Source organism: Corapipo altera, unplaced genomic scaffold (assembly GCF_003945725.1).
Source record: "Corapipo altera isolate COAL_440 unplaced genomic scaffold, ASM394572v1 295, whole genome shotgun sequence".
Taxonomy (NCBI): Eukaryota; Metazoa; Chordata; class Aves; order Passeriformes; family Pipridae; genus Corapipo; species Corapipo altera.
In genome coordinates, this window is record NW_020884936.1 from 2,105,194 (window position 1) to 2,127,377 (window position 22,184).

At 47.3% G+C, this 22,184-nt stretch overlaps 1 protein-coding gene across 2 annotated transcripts in view; it reads left to right on the forward strand.

The window, feature by feature from the left end:
* The window catches only part of PTPRA (protein tyrosine phosphatase, receptor type A), a 117,539-nt gene that overhangs the window by 60,081 nt on the left and 35,274 nt on the right, over positions 1-22,184 (forward strand). The window lies entirely within an intron of this gene.

Below are 22,184 nucleotides of genomic sequence, written 5' to 3' on the forward strand. Positions count from 1 at the left end.
TGGAAGGAGAAGGGGAAATTCAAGCTGTAACAAGAGCAAATTCTTTTAATACAGGTTCACAGTTCTCCAGTGTATTCCTACCTTTTGTTTGGCTTGTGATAAGATGCACTACTGTGGAATTTGCTTGGAGCAGGGATTTGCATGAATTATTGTTTCTTACAAAATGCACATCTGTGTGAGCCTTCTCCCCTGTGCTCCACAGCACCCGAGCACCCCTTTGGAGAAGGATCTGTGTGCCTGGGTGCAGTGGTCAGAAAAAGCCGAGTGTTTGAGGGAAGGAAGGATGGAGTAATAGAAACAAAGCTGCTGAAATCAAGGGAACAGCATCAGGATTTGTGTGTTTATTCTATGCACTGATTTCTTTCCCCGTCCCAGCGCGATTTTCTAAAAGCAACATCCTCCTCTTAGGAAAATCTTGGGATAATTGTGCTTGGCCTCTTGCAGAGCTCACTTTTACATTTAGGAAGTGTAGTGCCATCAGTTGCAGCTGCTGACTGATATTGTGTGGCCCAAAATTATGTACAAGACGGGAATAAACAGCCATTGTGGATGGTTTCTTGATTCTGCACTTAAAGCTTTTCATTTGAAGGGTTTCCCCTTCTCCTATAGAGAGCTTTCTGTAAATCTCTAATTAAGCAAATGAGCTACAGTGTCATCAGTCTGTCTGCAAAAAAAAGCAAGAGCTGATGGAGAAACTTTCAGGCTGCAGACTCAAATTATCCAATATTTAAAATTATGGTGTTTTGTAGGAATAGGAAGAGCGAGGAAAGAGTGACTTGAAGTTTGAGTGACTTCAAACCAGATTTCATGTATGAAGTCAAGCTCTTTATTTTGCTCTAAATCCTACAATGACTCTAAACCTGGCATCCTCATTAAAAATTTTACTGAACCTGATGGTATTAAATAATTTGCTTGTAATTCTTTATTTTCTCCTTGTAGACAGTAGAGAAGGGAACAGTAAATGTGCTGGGGTGTTCATCTAAAATACTTTGTGTGAGGGATTTATTTTCTCAAAAATTGGCTTTGGTGGGGAAAACTGTGGAAGTTTCTTTATTTACTGAAAGAAATCCCCGTGGCACAGAGCATCAGGGGCAGGTGTGAGCAGTGGGACAGGTGGAGCATCTGTGGTCCCACCGTTCCTGGGGGCGGTCCTGGGTCGGGAAAAGCAATTGGAGCAAGGTGCACAAAGAGATGGAGATGTGGCATTGTGTGGAACTATCTGTGAGTGTGTGAAACAACTGCCAGAGCTACTCAAAAGGGCAGAAACCATCCAGGTGTGGAGGGGACAGTCACTGGTACCAGTGCAGCGCTGAGTGCCGGGTTTTTGAGAGGGCGAGCGCTGAACCCACACATCTTATTTCAACAAAGCCCATCCAAAGCCATTCACTAGTTTTGCACCATCCATATCCTTCCCTGTGCCTCCTCCAGCTGTGTTGCCTCTTTTGGGAGCTGGCAGCCAAGCTGACATGCCTTGTGGATTTGCAGAAGAGCTCGACACGTGTGGTTTCCCTCACCGGTTCCAGCAGCGCCCGTCACCGAGCTGTTGTTTTCGGTGCTACCCACAATAACTGAAATATCTTTCCTGCGAGATAAGTCAGTAATTGTGGTTGGCTCCTTCCTCTGGTATGTGTTCCCGTAGTAACTTGAAATTTAATTTGTCATCAGGGTGCTGCTGCTACTGTGCAGCTCCAGCCCCTCCAGCTGTACCCACCAGCTGCCAACAGACCCCTTAAGGATTGCTCTTCAAAAAGTGCCACAGCTTGATCTTCTCCCTGAGCAAACTGCAGGAGATGTGAGAGGAGGTGGTAGCTCAGGACTCATCCCAGTCCTACACTGGTTCATCCTGGTGGCTTTTGCTTTGGGCGGTGGCCAAGCCCATTTTCCCCCACTCAGTAGGTTTGTTCTGGTAGTTTCGGTCGAAGTCACCAACATCTTCAGCCCTTCTCAAACCTTTGAAGACTGCTCTCACATTTTGAGACTTGTTGATGAGCAGGCTGACCCTTGGAGTGTGTTTTGGAAACACAGAGGTTGCCCTGAGACCAGGAATCCCAAACAACCAGGGCTCCTAAATCCCACCAGCACTTCTCCCCACCTCTTTCCTTTGAAGCTTCAAACCTCTACGTGGAATCTGACGTAACTGAGGTGAGCTGACCTGGCCTGCTGCATCCTAAAAATACCCTGGGATTTGTAGGAAGTGTTGCACACAGTGCCATCAGTACCCAGCACACACCTCCAGCACTGGGTGGTTGGAGCTGACTGTGGAATGGGGATGGGAAGGAGAAAAACCTTGCAGGAACCACACCAGGCAGCGTGTTGGGACCTGCAGCCCCTAGCTGGAGCTGCTGGGTATAAATAAACACATCCACCCTCCATCTTATCCTGACAACTACCTCCCTGAAGAGTAATTTATTTTTTTTTCCCCAGTAGCTTGTTCTGCAAGCAGGTTTCCTCTTGCAGGTGATTAAGAAAACCTCATTTTTATGTTAATTAGACATCACTATCAGTGCAGAGACATCAACTGCTCTCAGATCCTCCTGAGACATGTTGTTTTTATTGAAATTCAGTCCTGAAAAACCGATACCAGCAACTGATGTACCTGTTGCCTGAATCAGATGGGAAACTGCACCAAATTGGTGGTTGCCTCAAAAATACGTTGCCAGGGCGTAGCAACCACAGCTTCAGCTTTCATGAGGGTTGCAGCTGTAGTTTGCAGCCTGGGTTCAGGTTTTGAGTGATGTTTGGTTGCTAAGTTTAAGGACTTCCTCAGCATCTTGTCTCCACTGAGATCAAGCCGTGCTAATTTAGCTAATTACTGCTAAACACGGTTACTGCTGACACTGGTGGGCTTGAATCTATAGAGGCAGTTCTTTTTCAGGTTGGTGTTTTCAAACACATTTCTGATTATATTTGGTCCTGTGAGAGGGTTGAGTTGATCCACATCATCCATAAAATAGATCCTTCAATTTTGGCAGGTGACATATTGGCTGCCCCCCATCCTTGGAAGTGTCCAAGACCAAGTTGGATGGAGCTTGGAGCAGCCTGGTGCAGTGGAAGATGTCCCTGCCCATGGCAGAGGGTGAGACTAGATGGTCTTCAAGGTCCCTTCTAACAGAGAAGAGGAGGAATTTAAATCAGACATGCTTTGGGTTTGTTGGTAAAACACAAGTGCAGCTGCTTTAGTGACATTTTTTTCACAGTATCAGACACCAAAGCTTGCAGGGCTAGAGGGGAACATCTGGTCCCAGCTGATATAAACCAAAAGCCATGAAGTTATGGAAGTGTACCCAATAGATTTCTTGCCCCAAGACCTTACCATATGCTGTAAAACCACATCCAGCTTTCAGGAACACATTCAGTCAGTTGGGTCCAGGTCAGCAATGGGATTATCCAGGTCAGTGGTTACTAACACCATTAACTTCTCATATCTCCTTTTGCAGAACTCAGTTCTCGTGATGGTATTTAAGGATTTTGTAATCCAAATCCTTGAGGTTCCTTGCTGAAAGCTAAAACAAATATATCCATCTTATCAGGTCTTTCCAAGAGCGAAGCGTGGAAATCCCCTGTCAGGGCTGGCACCGTCGCCGGTGTTTTCCTCCCTCTCCACCGGTGACTTTTCCTTTAATATTGCCGTCTAAACCTTCCGTGGATTATGCAATGGTTGAAAACAAAGGGTGAAAAATTGCATTTGGAATTTGGCAGGTGACACGTGGACCTCTCACGGCCCTGGCTGAACGAATCTGTCTTGGCTTTGTTATACACGTGGATGATCCCCTCGTGGTGCGGAACCGCCGGTGCCTGGCCAGGGACCTGTTCCCTTTTCACACAGGGTCACTCTGAGGGCAAGCAGATATTTGGGTTGGGTTTTGTTTTTTTTTTCCTCCGTGTGGATGTACGTGGGCAGATAAGGCAGGCTGGAAAATTTGATGACTCTCCGAGATTTTCCAGGTGCTGTGATGCTTTACCTGTGGCGGGTGCGTTTTATGGGAAGCGATATCCGGCAGCAGGGAAACGGCTGCAGCTGGGGAGAAACAGGCAAGCTTTTGATGCGTAAATCCTCCAGTTCTGACACAAAATGTGTTGTCATCCTTACAAACTCCACCACTTGCTCTGAGCTTCATCAAAATATAGTCACACTTCGGGTGAGAGGGAGGACAGTTGGTACCTGTGGAGCCGAGGGTTGTACTCGCTGGGGAAGGAGGTAAATTATTTCTTGGGGAACATGGAAGGGTTCTCTGTGGACCAAGGAGGAGGACTGTTTTTAGAGAGGAACTAGATTTTGGTTGACTGTTGCTCAGGGACAGGGAATTTAATTCCCATATTTGTTTCTTGAGTGAGTTTTATAGATACCCATCAAGGCTGGTGTGTTTTGCAAGATGTTTCCTTTTCTCTCCCATCCTCTCTGTTACCCAGGTGCTTCTGCCCAGTGTATGACTTGGCTCTGGTGTAGTGCAGGAAGAGGCTGATGTACCAGGTGAAATGTGCAATATCTGGGGAAAGAAATACTGTAATCCCTATGGTTTTGCTGCTGCAGAGAACTTTTGTGGGATGGGGGCTGTGCGTGTTCAAATATCGCAGCTTGGGTAGGTTCTGCTTCCATCTGATGTGGTTCGTGTCCCTTGGTGAGCAATTCAGCAAGGCTGAGGAGCTCTTTGGAAAGCTGGACAGAGTGGAAAAGCTCTTCAAAGTGAAATACTTCAAATGCAGATGGAATTTGTACTGCAATGGAGCTGTGTTTTTACCTCTGCATGGCTCTCTCCCCACTGCAAGGGGCTTGGCTGGTACCTCGCTCAGCAGATGTTTCTTGGCAACCTCAGGTCTTACCTTGGGCTGAGCTTTGTGGAAGGATAAGGTCAAAGTGCTGTTTTTCTAGAGGAATTTTGGAGGTTGGAAATTCTACTAGAACTGGGTCTTAATAACAAAATAAAATAATTTTTAAAAAATAGCATAAAAATTAGCTTCCATTCTCGTACAAGAAGTTGGAGAAGTCATAGTATCATAGAATCACAGAATGGTTTGGGTTGGAAGGGATCTTAAAGACCATCTAGTCCAGCTCCCTGCCATGGGCAGGGACACCTTCCACTAGGTCAGGTTCCTGAGTTAACAAGATCATGTGAACAAGACCGTGCCTTGGTTTTTGCAAAACAGCTTTGGTTTTGAGACAAACTAGTTTTGAGGATTAAATGTTGCTATTTCTCCCCAAAAATGAGTGGATATTACGGCATCTAAAAGGACATTTGAGCTTCTGAGGTACAGATGTGGCTGAGAAGGAAGGTCTCTGCAGCTGCATCCCATTTGGGTTTAATTAACTCTTTAATTAAACGTTCCTGTGCTCAGTGTTCCTCCTTACAGAGAACAGTGGAGGGGATGGGAAAGCTCTGCAGGAGAGAGTGAAATGACCCAAGGGATTAAGCAGTGGAAAGATGATGGAGCAACTGGCTTGCTGGGTTGGGTTTTTCAGGAAAGAAGTTGGTCTGGATGCACATTGTGTATGTTTTAATCCATGCAAGAGGACTCAGAGAGATACATGGGAAGAAAAAGTGATGGGAGTTGAGCAGGAACTTGCTGGGATGCTCAGCAGCTCCCTGCCTTCATCCCAAAGATGAACTCAAAGCTATAGATGTGGTAAAGGCAGAGGGTGGGACATCGTGACTAAGAACAGTGTGAAGGTTCTGGAGGGAAAGAGTTAAATCTGAGCAAAAATCAAATTAGCTGGAAGGGCTGGAGCACCAGAGCAGGTGTCCCCTTAAAGACACTAGTTACAGGCAAAAAACCAATCTGAAACTTGGGTTGTTTCCCCAAATAAGGGGTCACAGGAAACATTTTCTGCTCTTCAGCTGCCACTGAGCCTGGCTTGGCTCAGATGCCCCCAGCAGCACTGAAACCACCCTCAAATGTTGCACTGGGGGTGCACAACAGGCACAAAACCAAACTGGGAAGCCCAGTATGGCACTGGTTTTGAGCCAGTTGCTCTGTGCAAGGTCAGCTTTGCTGGAGGATCTCCCTCAGATCCTGTTTTGCTTCAGAGGTGAATCTGTTAAATGTGTTTTTAAAGCACCAGCCAGAGGCTTGATCGAAACCTATTTAATGTCTTATTTCTCTATTTTTATGTGCTTTGAATAGGGCCTGCAATGTACCATTTGGGAAGATGTTTTAGTGAGATGTTGTTCTCCTCTGCATTAACTGCTTTAAAACATCTACTCCCCGCTTCAATTTTATTTGCCCTTAAATAAAAAAAAAAGATAGTATCTGCTGGACACGAGTTTCTTCGCCCCTCAGGCAGGTGTTTAGGAGTTTTCATTGTTTTTAGAGTGGCTGTCTCTGTGCTTTTGGAGGGGCTGTCAGCTTGCTGAAGATGATAATCAATCTCTAACAGGTGCTTAATTGGAAATACTGGTTGAAGTGATGGGTTGCAGATGATCACCAGGATGCTCAGCCTCACCCTTGGTCCACACACTGTGCCTTGAGCATCCCTGCTTTGTAACCCAACGAGAGCAGCTCTGGGTTTTGAACCTTAGCAGGGAAAGAAGCTGTTCCTCAGTGCTTTGTGTCTTGCTTGTAATGAAATGACTTTATTTTCTTATGCAGAAATAGTAATTTTAATGAATTTTCTCAGTCACGGAAGGGAAGAAATATCATGAACTGATTTGCTGCTTCTCTCCACCACGAACCAGATTTTTCCTTTGAAAAGGAAAAGTAACTTTTAAAACCTTTTCTCAGTCTTCCAGCTTGAATGATTTCATCCATACACTGATTTTTGTTAACAGAGGCTCACAGCAAGACGACTTTCAGCTTGTGATTTATCCTGATCTTTATTCTTGGGAGCAAAAATATGGAATAATTCTGTGTTATAAAATTTTTTAGCGTATATTTGGAGAGTTTCATACCACAAAGTGTTCTGTTGTTTTGTTGTTTTTTTGGTTTTTTTCTCCAGTGATACTTTCACATCTGAATTTAGTAAAATTTGCTGCGTTTTAAGCATTTCTATTGGTGACTTTTACTTTGTGCTTGATCCACTTTTGATGTAAATTGTCCAAGTTCTGTTTCGGGGGAGGAGCAAAGTTATTGTTTTCTCACCAGCCTACATGGCACTGAATCCATCTGGAGCAGCCCTGGGGAGAAGGATTTGTGGGTGTTGGTGGGTGAGAGGCTGGACATGACCCAGCCACATGTACTGGCACCAGAACCCGCCCTCCCCATGCCCTGGGCTGATCCCCCAGCGTGGGCAGCAGGGCAGGGGGGGATTCTACCCCTCTGTCCCCTCAGGTGATACCCCCCTGCAGAGCTGCCTCCAGCCCTGGGAACAACAGCACAAGGACGTGGAGCTGCTGGAGAGAGTCCAGAGGAGGCCCCAGAGATGCTGCCAGGGCTGGAGCCCCTCTGCTCTGGAGCCAGGCTGGGGGGTTCCCCTGGAGAAGAGAAGGCTCCAGGGAGAGCTGAGAGCCCTTTGCAGGGCCTAAAGGGGCTCCAGGAGAGCTGGAGAGGGACCTGGGACAAGGGATGGAGGGACAGGCCAAGGGGAAATGGCTTCCCACTGCCAGAGGGCAGGGATATTGGGAAAGGATATTAGATGGCATATTGGGAAGGAATTCTTGGCTGTGAGGGTGGTGGGGCCCTGTCACAGGTTGCCCAGAGAAGCTGTGGCTGCCTCTGGATCCCTGGAAGTGTCCAAGGCCAGGTTGGACGGGGCTTGGAGCAACCTGTTCTAGTGGAAGGTGTCCTTGCCCATGGCAGGGGATGAAACAAGATGATCTTACAGGTCCCTTCCAACCCAAATCATTGATTCTGTTATGATATTTTTATTTAGTTAAATAGTCTGGAATTCAATGAGGACCCACCTCAGCAGGGGCAGGATGGTAATTAACCCACTAGATACAAGAGGATGTGCAGGGGGTGCCAGGACACAGTCGGTATGATTAGGAAAGCACCCAACAGTCATTCCCCCTGGGAGCACAAGATGTGCTAGGGAACAGGAAGACCAGGGCTCTCAAAGACACATCCAGGGATGTGCTCTTAAACCTCAGTGCAGAAGCTCACAGTGTGGTGAAGAATGAAGGAATTTCTCCCCTAAAAACTGATGCAGTTGGAGGGAGGTTATGTGCAGGGACCGAAGAAACTCCTGTCTAGTTACATTTCCGTTACTGTTGGATCAAGCTTGAATCGAGAGGGAAGGACAGAACGCTGGAGGAGGGGTTGGGTGTCCCTTTCTGGAAGCCACCAGCAGATGATCCTGGTGATCCTGCACCTCTCATCCCGGCATCGTACACGCCATCCTTATGAGCATTCCTAGAGGGATTCACGAAGCCTCCGAAGCGATTGAAGTGTTCACAAGCATTTGAATTGTCCCAGTAAGTATTTATCTGCAATTAAGGTCTTGCAGAAACACTGTGAAACACGAGCAGGCAGCCGAGTCCCGCTTCCCTTTCTGTCAAACGGGCAAACACCGGCTTTGATCGTCCCTTATCCCCGTGGATCCCAGCCGTCTCCTTTCTTCTTTGCATGGAGGACCCAGGAAAGCATCTGGGACTGTGCACGGGGCCCAAACAAGCAGCAGCAAGGCTCATCTCTCGCCAGTTTTCAGGCTCATCAGTGCCTTTTGTGAGACGGTACCGGCTTTGGGACTTCAAAGGAAGGTGTCAGAAATGCAAAAAAACCCGAGCAATTAAGGATTAATCTGCTTGTGGGGATGGGTATCTGCCTCCCCCTCCTGATTGCTCTGTAAATTAGTGGTTGACTTGAGCCCTGTAGTGGAGCTATTTATACCTCGAAGGTTTGAATTATGGCTGGGGAGATTATATCATCCCTTTGTTTAATCCTTTTTCCTTTCTTCTCTCGTGCTTTTGACCTCAGTGATTTTCAAAGCAGTCAGATTCGCTTCCTACGGTTTTCTTGTGATGGTATTTGTATCCAGGAAAGGGGAGGGGAACTGAGATGGCTTTTTTTGTACCATTTTATTTTCTCTTGCTCTCCCTTACTCATTTCCTCATTCAACAGCCCAGTCCTATTTTTTTTTTTTTTTAAACCTTTTCAGGGGGTTTTCTTTTCACAACCCTCATTGCCTTTCTAGGGCTTTGTATTTTCCAGGGCTTCAAAACAGCGTGTGCAGAGGAAAGGGACAGGCCTGGGTGAATATTCCACCTTATAGACTTGAACTCTTCCCGAAAAGCTTCAGAATGAGGAGCTCCTGTCATGCACCTGCCTGTTTGTCAGACCTACACCTCTCCTTCATTCCCCCCCCCCCCCCACCAAGGACCAAGTGATTCGAGGGTGGGTGTTGCTGCTGTTGGATTTATTGGCTGTGATTTTGCAAATAAATGCTGTGTAATCACTTCCTTGCTTCTCCTAGCAGCCAAGAAAGGGGAGACGTGCAGCAGCTCCGGCTTTCCCTTCGGATGTGCATTTCCTACTTCCAAGACTGCTTTTTCTTAGACCTCTACTAAGTGTTAGAGCATTTAGAATACATATTTAGTCTTACAGTTCTCCCTAAGTTGCATTTTAAACAAAACACCCAGGGCTGGCCTCAGGTCAGTGACTGCAGTGGTTCCTGGCTCTTTGCTCGGTTGCTGCCGTTTGGATTTTCCCGTACTTCCCGTCCAGGAGAAGCTGTCAGGAAAATAAAGGGCACAGGAGAAGTGGAATTCAACTGAATATTTTTAAATATTAGAACATGTTGTACAAGGGTGGGAAATAACCTTTGCTGCTCAAGCAGGCAGATAGTTCCTCTGCAGCGTGAGCTCCCTCCCATCCTTCTCGATGGGAATTCCTACCTGGAGCAGCCCTCCCACCCAAAATGTTCCCTTTGGCTTTCAGGCTGTTGTACAGCAAAGTATTTTTATCTGGTGAAGCACTAACAGGATTTACACACGTGGTTGAGTGTTTTGAACAAGAGGGAATGAAGATAACCAGCCAGCAAAATTCCTGACGTGAGGGTAGACCTGAACTGGGCTGGACACCAGCTGTGGGGATGGAGGCAGCAGGAACACTCATGGAATGGGAACAGCCTTTAATGACTTGTAATTCCCCATCCCTGGAAGTGTCCAAGGCCAGTTTGGACAGGGCTTGGAGCAACCTGGGCTAGTGGAAGGTCTCCCTGTCCATGTCAGGGGTTTGAAATGAGATGATCTTTAAGGTCCCTTCCCACACAAACCATTCCATGATTCCATGTAACATGGCTGGACTGAATGCACAGCCTCTAAAAGAGGGGGCATTGCCCTTATAGCATCCAAATGTTGCACATCCAACCATGTCAAGTCATATAGGGAAAACCAAGAGGACAAATCCACTCATTTGCCATCATCTTTGCCCGTAACTTCTTTTATTTTTATGTTTTCCAGACTTCCCTGGAAACAGAAAATCCACATTTAAGTTTAAGCTGATAATGAAGAGAAGCCTTAGAAGTGTAGGCTAAGAAAGTATCAACTATTAATTGTCATTTACTTCCCTTTCCTGTTGACTGGACTATCTGAGGCAGGGCCCTGAAGTGGCAGGAGGCTCTGAGATCCAGTGGGTCATTATTTGTTGAAGTGTGAGAATTTCCATTATGATTAAGCCCAAAAATAATAATCTTTTTTAATAAATTAGAGTAGTTGTTACCATCAGACCTGGGCACTGGCAGGTTGAAGTTGAGTTTTCCAATTTATAACTTTTAGAATCTATTTAGAATCTTTTTAGAACATTTTGAGTCAAAGCCATTGCATTTTTTACACCCTTTATCAGTATGTGCTGCAACCTCCAGCCTGGTGGATGTTTTGAGGATTTGTTTGTCTCTTGCAGCTCTTCCCATTTTGGTGAACAAATGGTATTTTTTGGAGCAGCGTTTCAGCCCTTGGCCCTTCTTTTTCCCAAGCCACTACCCATGATTTGGCCAAAACTCATCCTTTCTCCTCCTTGGTATTTGTGTGGGGTGGAAGCTGTTGCCTCCTACAGGAGAGGCAATCGTTGGATAAACCCAGATCCTGCATCTGGAATGAAGTTGGGAATATTCATCAGGCAACACTGGTGTTATAACCTTCATTTTCATACACTTGGGGAGTGTTGCAAGCAATTAGACTGGTTGGATGGGATGGGTCCCTCTCCTCTCTCCCCTTATCCCACCCATTCTTACTCTTTCCTCTGCCTTCCTTCCCTCCTCCTTAAAAAAGGAGGGGGGAAAGAAAACCAAAGTAACTTGTATGGATAGAGGGAGGTGTAATTATGAGCAGTGGGACCAATTTAAAAAGGAAGATTTCAGAAAGGCTCAGACTTTCTTTGACATGTTGAGGCTTTTTGGTAGAGGATAAAAGGAAAATAAACTAATTTATTCCTAAATTGTAATTCCTCTTTGGTGTTAATCTGTTTCATTAGTGTAGTTCATAAATGCACTCAGGCAGGGGAGAGGGGGGGGGGGCTGCAAATTGAAATGAAGAGATTTTCAAAAGGAAAGCCTTGATAGGAAAAGGCTTCCCGCAGGGAGAAATCGTATCCCGGGAGAAGAGGTGGAAACTCCATCGCTTTGGACTTTTATGAGTGAGCCTGGATGGGAAATTTCTTGTAGGGAACAGTGTTGTGCTGTGTGGTGGGTAGGACCAGATGATCTAATCGATCTCTTCCCTGTCCAGTCCATATGGTTTTCATTTCCTGCTCCTGAGAGGTGGGGAAGGGAGCTGGACTGAGGAGTCTGGTGGCGTTTGGGATCGGTCACTGGTTACAGGGTTAATGTTTTTTTGGGCTGGGAGTCTGCCACTCCAAAATATTTTCAATTAAAAAGGGCTTTTTAGCCCCTGCTGTGACTCTTTCTAGACTTAGGAGGGTGTAACCATCTTAGCAATGGTTGCTCTTCAGCTTAGCTGCAGCTGAGGCATCTCCCAAAACTGCTTTGTGTTTTTCTGGGATTTGAACAGTTTTTTCTTTGATTTCACTCACAAAAAATCCTGTTTCCTCTTTGCTCCGGGGCTCAGAGCTCTGAGAATGGGGAAGAAATTGGGGCAGAACATATCCTTATAGGAGCCCAGAATGGTTTGGGTTGGAAGGGACCTTAAAGACCATCCATTTCCAACCTCTACCATGGGTAGGAACACGTTCCACTATCCCAGGTTGCTCCAAGCCCCGTCCAACCTGGCCTTGGACACTTCCAGGGATGGAGCAGCCACAGCTTCTCTGAGTTCCATGAACATTTTATTTCCCTTCTTTCCTACCCTTGGTCATTTTGCAGGTTCCAGATAAGAAAACCTTGTGAAGCAGGTTAGGATTTGACCTGCTTTTAACTCTATATTATGTGGCTACTGCTGTTAGTGTGTTGTGGCTGAAGGTCACAAGTGGTTCCACCAACCACTGTTTATCTACCAAGGTGGTTGCTGTGTCTGATGGGAAGAAAAGCAAGGATGTATGACTTGGTATGGATTTCCAAGGACTGGAGAGATCTGAGGATCGTTTCCTGCAGTTTGCACGTGCCTGTTTTTGAGGCCATGGGAACCACAATGTCCATCTCTGTTTGGTTCTGTGCTTTAGGGCTCACATTTTCTCATTTCAAGTGCAAGAATTTGAGCCACAGGTAGTGGCCATGTCTCAGTCTGGTGTCCTCTCCTAAGGAAAACCCTGTGGAGATCTCCCCTGGATCCCTGCTCAGAGCACATTCACCCCTTTAGACAAGTGGGAGGTCAGTTTTCTGATGGATCTGGGTTTTCCCTTTTGGTTTTTCAAAAGGAAAAGTCTGTTCTCCTTGACAGTGACTTTATCCCTTTGACAACTCTAATTCTGTCTGAATTCTCCCAGTGGTGAGGGACAGCAGAAGTTGGATGCTGCACAATCTCCGATCCCCTACCAGTTTTCCATCCCTCCTCTCAGCAGCAATTTGTAAATATTATTTCCCCGCAGCATTTTAAAGGACGTTTTCATCTCCACTGGCAGAAGGAGGGGGATTTTTCTGACACTGCTGTTGTATCAAATTTTGCTCCTTGTTTAAAATTGATATTAAAAATAATAATAACAACACCAAAGCAAATTCAACTTTGGTGTTTCCCTCTTAATTTACCCATTCACTTACAGTCTGGGAACTGCAGCTTTCCTACCACTTGAGACCCAAAATGCAGATATGATTGAAGAAATCAACCCATCCATTTTCTGTGTGAGGAGTGAAGGTGTATAAAGGGAAAACCATTGGCAAATGCACTGGAATTTAAACCTTGGCAGAAAATAGGGAAGAACTGTGGGTTGCTCTCCTGTTGATTGCTTGGGCAAGGCAGCAGGATTTCGGTGTGTTGCTTCAATTTAGCTGATTTTAAGCAGCATAACGACAATTTTAGGCAAGTTATTTTGGTTAAGCAGCGAAACTGCAACACAATAAAGATAGATTTGCCTCCCTGATAACAGTTTTGATCAAGGTTTCCTTTTATCCTGCAGTTCTTAAATAACTGTCCCGCTCGCTCTTGGCTTTTATTGTACCCGGGATATTGTAAACTCAGGATTGTTTTGTAAACCGCTAATTTTAGACACATCTTGGTGCTTATTGTTCCCTTCATTGCTCTTTTTTTAATGCCGTGGCAGAACCTCTGCAGGGAAGAGGAAATCATCTGTGTCCTGAGACTTTTCAGGTCTGAACTGGATGAAGGGCACGAAAACGCAGCCGGAGCAATCCCCTGCTTTGCCTTCCCCGATCCCAACCCCACAACTAATTCCCTTTGCCGTGACATTGGGTAGCAGGAAGCGGACAAAAAAAAAAAAAAATCATAAATGCAGCTGTGCTGAACGAGTGTGAAATCAGGAGCAGCTTTCCAAGCCAGTAGCTGGATATAAAAGCCAACGCAGGCACCGCGGACACAATTGAGTTGCTAAGGCAGAGTTTTCCAATCCTGCCTCGTGTAGCCCCGTATGGTCTCATTATTCCGCTTCAGTGTAAGTGGACAATGAGGAGGAGATAAAAGCTTGGCAGCCCCTTTGCTTAGAGGGGTCAATTTATCCCAGCTCTTTGTAGGGAAGTGTGATTTTAGGCTTTTGCACGGGCGCACAAACCCTCGCTCGCAGCACTTCCGCAAGTGGGTCAGGAGGGGACGTGCCGTCGGGAGAGCAAGGCCGGGATCGTACCTTGTTTAATGAGAATTGTGTTTTCTCGGTGGAAATAAGGTGGTTTTGTCCTTACTCACCCAGTTTTGTAAAATGAACTGGGTCAGTTGGACAGCTGGCTCGTGCCAGCGGCGCGCTGCAGTTGGGATGGGAAGTTCACGGAGCCTGGGATTAGCGCTTTCTGTGGCAGCAGCAAGGAGTGGGGTCCTTTCTTTCCCAGCAGGAAATTTCTCATCTCCAACCTGCAAAACCACGAAGGGTAGGAAAGAAGGGAAATAAAATGTTCATTTTGGGAATAATATGCAGCAGGTGTTTCACCTGTCTGAACATTATTCCAAGATGCTGGATTTGTTTGGCATGGATTATAAACCAACGCGGGGATATTTATCAGCTCCAGCACTTCTGGGTGACCTTGGATCTCATCTTTGGAAGCAGCTTAATCCCTGTAACATCCAACAAGAAGAATCTTAGGGGTTTTATGGATAACTTCTATATGTTGCAGTGCTGTGACAAACTGCAGCTGTTGGGCATGGCCAAGGGTTTGGCCACAGTGGCAAAAGGCACAGGAGTAATGAGGTGAAGTTCCTCATTCCTTCTCTCCCCACGGACAAGCGACTAATTAATTACTCCAGGAGGAAATAGGAGGACTCTGGAAGGCGGAGTCAGATTGGCAATCAGGTGCCAAGGTAAATACAGCCTGGCACTGCCTTTAACCAGCTCAAGGCCATCAGGATCACATGAGGAAGGACTCCCTGAGCTTGAGAAGAGCTGGAGTGACATGGCACAGAATGAACAGACAGCTTTGAGCATCCATGAGCAAGTGATGCAGATCCCTGGGAGGCTTCTTCTCTCCCTCTGTGTAGGAGGAAGCAGCAGGCTGGGATCAGTCCTCCTGGAGCTGCTAAGAGCACTTAGGATCAGGCGCTGCAAAGGATCCGTTAAAAAATATAAATTAAAAATCCACTTCTGTCTGCCTTAACGTGGATTTTGCTCCCAAAACCACACAGGAGATAGGTGGATGTGTGGAGAGAGTGAGGAGTTGCACTGGAAACCTTTAGCTCTTCTTCCACCCAAACCACAGATGTTGCTGGTGGGCATGGGATAGCCAAATGCCGGACATTTTGGAACCTTGATTTTCATTTTGGAACCTTGCTGGGGAAAGGGAAGGAAAAAGGCCATTTCTGTTAGACCATTTTGTGGGAATGCCAGGGCTCAGCTCAGCAGGGACTTAACTCCTCAGCAGGGACTTGTGGTTGCTTCACTTCCCCAGTAGAGCTTCTTTAACCTACTGCAACCAAAGGACTTCCAGGGTAAGACTTTAAATCAAATTTTCCTCTCCCAGTAGAACATGGGGGTCATTTGAGGATGAGCCAGTGCAGCAACACTCAGGAGAAGCACCTTTTCATTTAGTCACCCAGTTCTTTCATCATCCCAAACACAGGTCTTCTTTTCCCTCTTTCCTCTGCTTCTCAGCTGCTCTGGCACTCAGGTTACATGGCCAGAGGGTCCGGCACAAAGGAACAACCCCTCAATTTGCTCAGCCTCTGTCACCTCGCTGTCACCTCCCCGGTTACTGCCCTCGCCACTCCCAGCCAGGAGCCTCCTTTGATCCTTGCTGGTTTCCTGTATAAAGTGGGTGGAAAGAGACTGAGAGGCAACTCCCTTGGGCTGGGAGAGGGAAGGTGTGTGAACAGCAAGACACACACAAAAGAGTGGTGCTGTTATTCTTTCGTGCTGAAAGAACAACTGGGTCCCTGAGGCCAGAACTTCTGCGCAGCGAGGAAGGACATAGAGGATGGTAAAGACCAAAGGATGGGACACCTCGCTGTCCTTGACTGCTCAGCTTGTCACCTGCTTCCAGACTGCCTCCCTGGCTCATGGCAAGTGAGCAGATCCTTGTACCATAAGTTTGGGGAATACTTTGCTCCAGGGACCCACCTGGTGTGAACAAGAGGCGCCAGATTTTCCCTTCTTCCGCCCCAGAGTCCTCTGGTTCCTGCAGGGCTTGTGCAATTCCATGTCCTTGTGTGCTCCTGTGCTTTGTGACTCATGGTTTTACCCGCCGAGCCCAATTTTGGTGTGTCACATCCCAGCTCTTGTAATATCTCAGGTCGTTTGAAATGGAAAAGAAGCAAATGCCCCACACGAAGATGCTGTTGGGCCATGAGGGCCTTGTGGGACCCAGGGACAAGCCTGGGGTGGTGCTGTGCAGCAGGGGCAGGTTTAGATGGATACTGGGGAGGAATTCTTGGCTGTGAGAGTGGTGAGGCCCTGGCACAGCAAAGCTGTGACTGCCCCATCCCTGGAAGCGTTCAAGGCCAAGTTGGATGGGGATTGGAGCAACCTGGGATGGTGAAAGGTGTCACTGCCCATGGCAAGGGGCGGAACAAGATCATCCTTAAGGTCCCTTGCAACCTAAAATATCCCCACCATCACAGTGAGACTCTAAGTGGAAAAAACTAAACAAGAAGAAAGAACAGCGATTCTGAGGCACGTGGGATGTCCCTGACTGTGGGACACTGGGTTCCCCTTTGGTGGGGGATCAGACCAGAAGCACAGGTCATGTTCCCCATGGTTGCACTGACCATCTGAGATACATTAGACCCAGCTGAAATATTTAACTCTTTTCTTCAAGTGAGAGTGGGGACAGGTGTCAGCAGGGGCCAAAAGGCTGCTCCAGCAGTGAGGGCAGATGGAGAGTTGGGATGGTGGAGAAAGAGCTGATGTGGAGCTCATGGAGACTGATGGAGCCCCAGAAACCATCCCAGAGGGATCCTGTAAGAGCGGGAGTGGAGGTCTATGAGTGCACACACCTACAACCCTCACGGGGTAAACCCTTTCCCAGTTCATACTGGGGCATCCACTTGGCCCTCCAACCCCAGATCCCGAGTCAGGTTGTTCCCTGCAGCAGGGAGGCAGGAGGGGAGGGTGCCAACTGCACAGTTTCTGGTAGCTTCTCTCTGACCTAACAGGAAAACACTGACCGCAAAAAATGTACAGTGTTGATTTTCCCTGCGTTTTCCTGAAATCTGTTGAACCACTTTGCCTGTGGAGGGAGAAGAGGAGGGGTGATATGAGGGGTGGGGAGAAAGAAATAGTGGTGGTTCTGCTCAATGAAACTCCTCGAACAGACAGTTTGTGTTGTTATTTTCCCCCTCCACACAAACACATAGATCTGATCTGAAAATCCCGGGTTTAAAAGCACAGATGTTTAGTCTGACACACAAACATGGCATCTTTCCAGCAAGTGAAACAGCTGGAAAATTCCTGGTGAGTTCCGAGGAACAAATCTGGGATGAGAGAGGAGGAGTTAAAGCTGCTCAGCAATAGCTCCATCCTTGAATCCGGTCACCTGAAACTTCCATTTCTCCCAGGTCTTTTCCTCGTACTAAAGCAGCTTTCAGAGAAGTTACACCTTCTTCTGTCCCTCAGACTGTCCTCTGGGGAAGGGGGAGAAGCATTGGTTTGGATACAAACCAACCCATGGCAGTGGCACCACGTTGGATGTTGTGAGGTGGTTTTAGTGGGTCTTATCTCTCTGCCCAAATAGGTCAGGGGGAAGATGATGTTGGATTAATTCTGTCTATACATTAATCTCATAGCCAGGGATGTGTTGGGGTGTGAGTTGGGATGGGTGGCCATTTATTTCAAACTCATGAATTTTAATTCCAGTCTACGCCAGCAAGGATTAAAAGTCACCCCACTGCTGATGTTCCTTCCTTGACTCTTAATAACTATCTCAGCATCTGCCGTGAATAACTGGTTCCTCCAGCTGGTTTAAGAGCATCCCACACTTGAAATGTCCTTCTGCTGCCAGGAAAGGCCACCTGGGGAGAGCAAGGGCTACCCTGGTTTTGCCTGTGCTCTCCCTTTCCAGAGTGTGTCTTTTCAAGTGGGGAAAATCTGCTTTAGAGGCTGAGGCATGCCCATCATCCTTACTGCATTAGAGGTGGGAGGGGAGGTCAAAATTCCACTCAGGAGTCCTTTGTCATCCTCTGGGAAGTGGTAATGGAGATAACAGGGTGTTCCTTCAGCAGAGCAGCCAGTGGGCACTTCAGGGCTAAACCCTTTCTCGTGCTGCTCATGGGATAATTATTTAATTGAGAATGAAGATGCCACCACGTTTTCCAAAGCCTCCAAGTCTGCCTTTCCTATAGCTCACGCTCCCATAGAGGGAGATGGGGAGGAGTCAACATCTGAGTGTATTACTGAACAAACATCTACACATTGGGGCACCAGGGGCATGCAGAGGATATAAAGAGATCCCATAACATCTGGAGAACTTGGTTTTTAAAGCCAGGCAAATCATATCCAGAAGTTGTGGGATGGGGAGGAGCTGTGGGGAAGAAGAATAGAGGAAAGTACTCCTTAGAGGAGTACTTTGGTTGGTTCACAGTTATGTTGATGCACTTCTGGAAATCACATCTAGACCTCTAAAATTATTTGGAGATGGCTCCTTTGAGAGCACTGCCCTGATGTGAAGGTATTATTGAGGTAGAAGTAGAATCACAGGCTTATTTAGGTTAGAAAAGACCTGTAAGATCATTGAGTCCAACCACTAATTCAGCACAGCTATGTCCAAAAATAACCCTGTGATCAATGGATCATTCACACCATCCCTCTTGCTTTATGTGTGTGTTGGATGTTGCCCCTTTTCCATCCGTAGGATTTTGGTTTCAACCCTTGTGCACCTCCCAAAATGACATTTCCCCCTTTTCTCCCTCCTGGTTGGTACATTTGGTTATGGCAGCACTGCAGGGGGTCTTCAGCTGAGCACTCATCTTTCCCACTGCTGTGTGAGCACAGGACAGCTTGGGGTGAAACATCATTTACTTGGGGTAAACCAACCCCACAGATAATCATCTAGAAATGCTGAGCATCTGATGTGAGACAGGGCACATCTCAGAGATGGATGTGTATCCCTGAAGGATTGAACTGGATTTGGTTTGGACTAAGGGGAACGAGGAGGATTTGAGCCAGGATGGCCCCTGACTGCATGTCATGGAGTCAAAACTGGTGGCACCAAGCTGAGGGGTGCAGGTGATTCCTTTGAGGGATGGAGGGACAGACCAAAGGGGAATGGCTTCCCAGTGCCAGAGGGCAGAGAAGGAATTGTTGGCTGTGAGGGTGGGGAGGCCCTGACCCAGTTTGCCCAGAGAAGCTGTGGCTGCCCCTGGATCCCTGGAAGTGTCCTAGGCCAGGTTGGACGGGGCTTGGAGCAACCTGGTGTAGTGGAAGGTGTCCCTGCCCAAGGCAGGGGGTGGAACTGGATGATCTTTGAGGTCCCTTGCAACCCAAACCACGCCATGTTCTATAGAAACAAGATGAGTTTGTCAGGCTGGGCCCCAGCACCACCAAATACAGTCTTGGTGTGGAGCAACAGATTTTGTGTTGTGTTTGTGCAGCGACAGCAGGCACAGAAAGCCCTCTCTGTTGTGTGGGAGCTCCTGTACCATTTAATGCCTGGTTTGGGGGGTCTCCTATTTAACAGCAACACTGAGGAGCCCTGTGTGTATTATGCTCCTCTCCAGGGCATGATGGAAATGGGTGTTTTTGTAGGAAGGCTGCTTTTCAAAGCCTTTTGAAAGGAACAGCAAAGACTTTCAAGGATGGGGATGTCTCGGGTCTATCCTCTGCTTTGCTATTGAAGTTGTTTAACCTGAGTGGAGGGTCCCGTTGTTAGGGGATGGGATTGAAATTAATTTAATTCAGCATAATTTTGGTGGCTGTTTGGCCTAGGTACCTAATACAGGGGGATTTGAGCTCTGTTGTAGCATCTTAATGTTTATTTTCATATCAGTAAAATCTAAGTGACATACAGTGATGTTTGAATGGCTACTCAGGGAGACCTTGTTTATTGGAACAAAACCAAAAAGGATCATAAAAACTGAATTCCAGTGTTACCTTGACTCTGTTCTCTCTTTCATGTGTGTCCAGGCTCTGCTGTCATCAAGGAAACTTGAAATTCCTTCTTTGTGTTTTGCTTTGCACGTGAAATGGCCAAGATTCATCACTGCACCACTGCCTACGTGCTTCCAAAAATATTTATGGTCCCAGTGCAAATAAAATCTCCAATCACTTCAGAGAAGCCGTTCCTTCCAGCAGCTGCTGCCACTGTGGTGCCCCTGATCCCAGCAGCTCCTCCAGGCTCTTGGGGAGGTTTTGGGCACAAAATTGCCCCCCTGAAGGAGGAGAATGTTTCAGGGGGGATTCTGTATGGTGTGATTTGCCATGGTGGGCGTTTTGCTGACATACTGCAGGAAGGAAGAATTAAACTGATGATTTGTGGGGTTTTATTAAATCACTTTGGCAAACTTGGCCTCTTTTCCAGCACTAAACTGCAGGACAGGACAAGGAGGAAGGGCAGGGTTAGATGGGATACTGGGGAGGAATTGTTGGCTGTGAGGGTGGGGAGGCCCTGGCACAGGTTGCCCAGGGAAGCTGTGGCTGCCTCTGGATCCCTGGAAGTGTCCAAGGCCAGGCTGGACGGGGCTTGGAGCAACCTGGGCTAGTGGAAGGTGTCCCTGCCCATGGTAGGGGGTGGGACTGGATGGTCTTTGAGGTCTTTTCCAATTGTTCTATGGTTCCATGATTCCATTCTTGGAGATGATGGGATGTGTCCACCTTCACTTTGGGGAAGGACCTCAGGCTTCTCCTGGAGCTCCATCTAGAGGGATGGAAGATGGGCTGGTCATGGAGGCTGGTGGCCACCCTGGACCACCATGGCTCTGCTGTCCCCTTACCCAACATTCTACCCCACAACAGCTTTCCAGGGCTGCCAGTCATGGCTTTCCTGTCCTTGGGTCACTCTTGACCCCGGAGCCACTCTGCTGCTGGAAAGTCTTATGTTACTGGGAAGGGCACCACGACCAAACCCAGTTCCGTGCCCCACCACTACTGGGGAAGAGCATTTCTCTACCCAACCCCAAAAGCAGAAGAAGGTGCTGCTCCCTTGGCCAAGGATGTAGAAACCACAGACTGCTGCTCTGTGGTTGCTTTTGGGGTGGATTTCACAGGAGAAATCGTTGTGGGTTGGGCTTTCCTTGAGAGGAGGAACATTCCCAACATCCACGCCATGGCTGTGTGAGAGAGGTGTCCAACATCTCCATGGATCTCTGGGCTTGCTCCTCCTTGTTCAACTTTCAGCATGGGCCAGACACTGTCTTTGGTTTAAAGCTCATTTCAGTGATACTCTTGTTTTAAATTCTCAACGGCGCTGAGTGTCGGGGCGTTTTCCCCTCTCCAAGTCCTGATTCTCTCCGTTTTTTTTCACACAGGGTGGCACTGGGATTCCCAACTACCCGGCTGTGCCCCAAAAAAAGGCTGGTTTAAACCTTAGCAACAGGGTATTTTTGTTCAGCTTGTGTTTGTTCTCCTGTGAGAGCCATTGTTCTCTGCCATGCCTTGACCGCTTCGAAGGCTGGCGATAAAAGCCCTGGCTGACAATAATACAGTTGAGTTCAGCCTTTTGTTGGGGAGATGAAAATAGAGGATGAATTGTGAATAACATGGGAGGGCTAAAAGTCAGTCGTCCCCGGCTGTTGGTTAATCACTTCAAAGATAAGAAACTGCTTTTTATTTATATATTTTTCAGAACTACTGAACATGAGGTTTTGTGTTGGTATCAGCAAGGGCTTGTTAACCCTGGTGTTTAGTTCTTATAGTCTTGTGTCAGCAGGAAACATGTTCGTAGCAATGATACTGGGTTTATGGTAGGTTTATAGCAATATATATATAATTTGTAATAGCTTTATTATATTAGGTTTATAATAGGTTTATAGCAATATAAATCACAGATTCATAGAATCATAGAATGGTTTGGGGTGGAAGGGACCTTAAAGCCCGTCCAGTCCTACCCCCTGCCATGGGCAGGAACACCTTCCACTAGAACAGGTTGCTCCAAGCCCCATCCAACCTGGCCTTGGACACTTCCAGGGATCCAGGGACAGCCACAGTTTCTCTGGGCAACCTGTGCCAAGGCCTCCCCACCCTCAGAGCCAACAATTCCTTCCTAATATCCCATCTATCCCTGCCCTCTGGCACTGGGAAGCCATTCCCCCTTGTCCTGTCCCTCCCTCCCTTGTCCCCAGTCCCTCTCCAGCTCTCCTGGAGCCCATTCAGGCCCTGCAAGGGGCTCTCAGCTCTCCCTG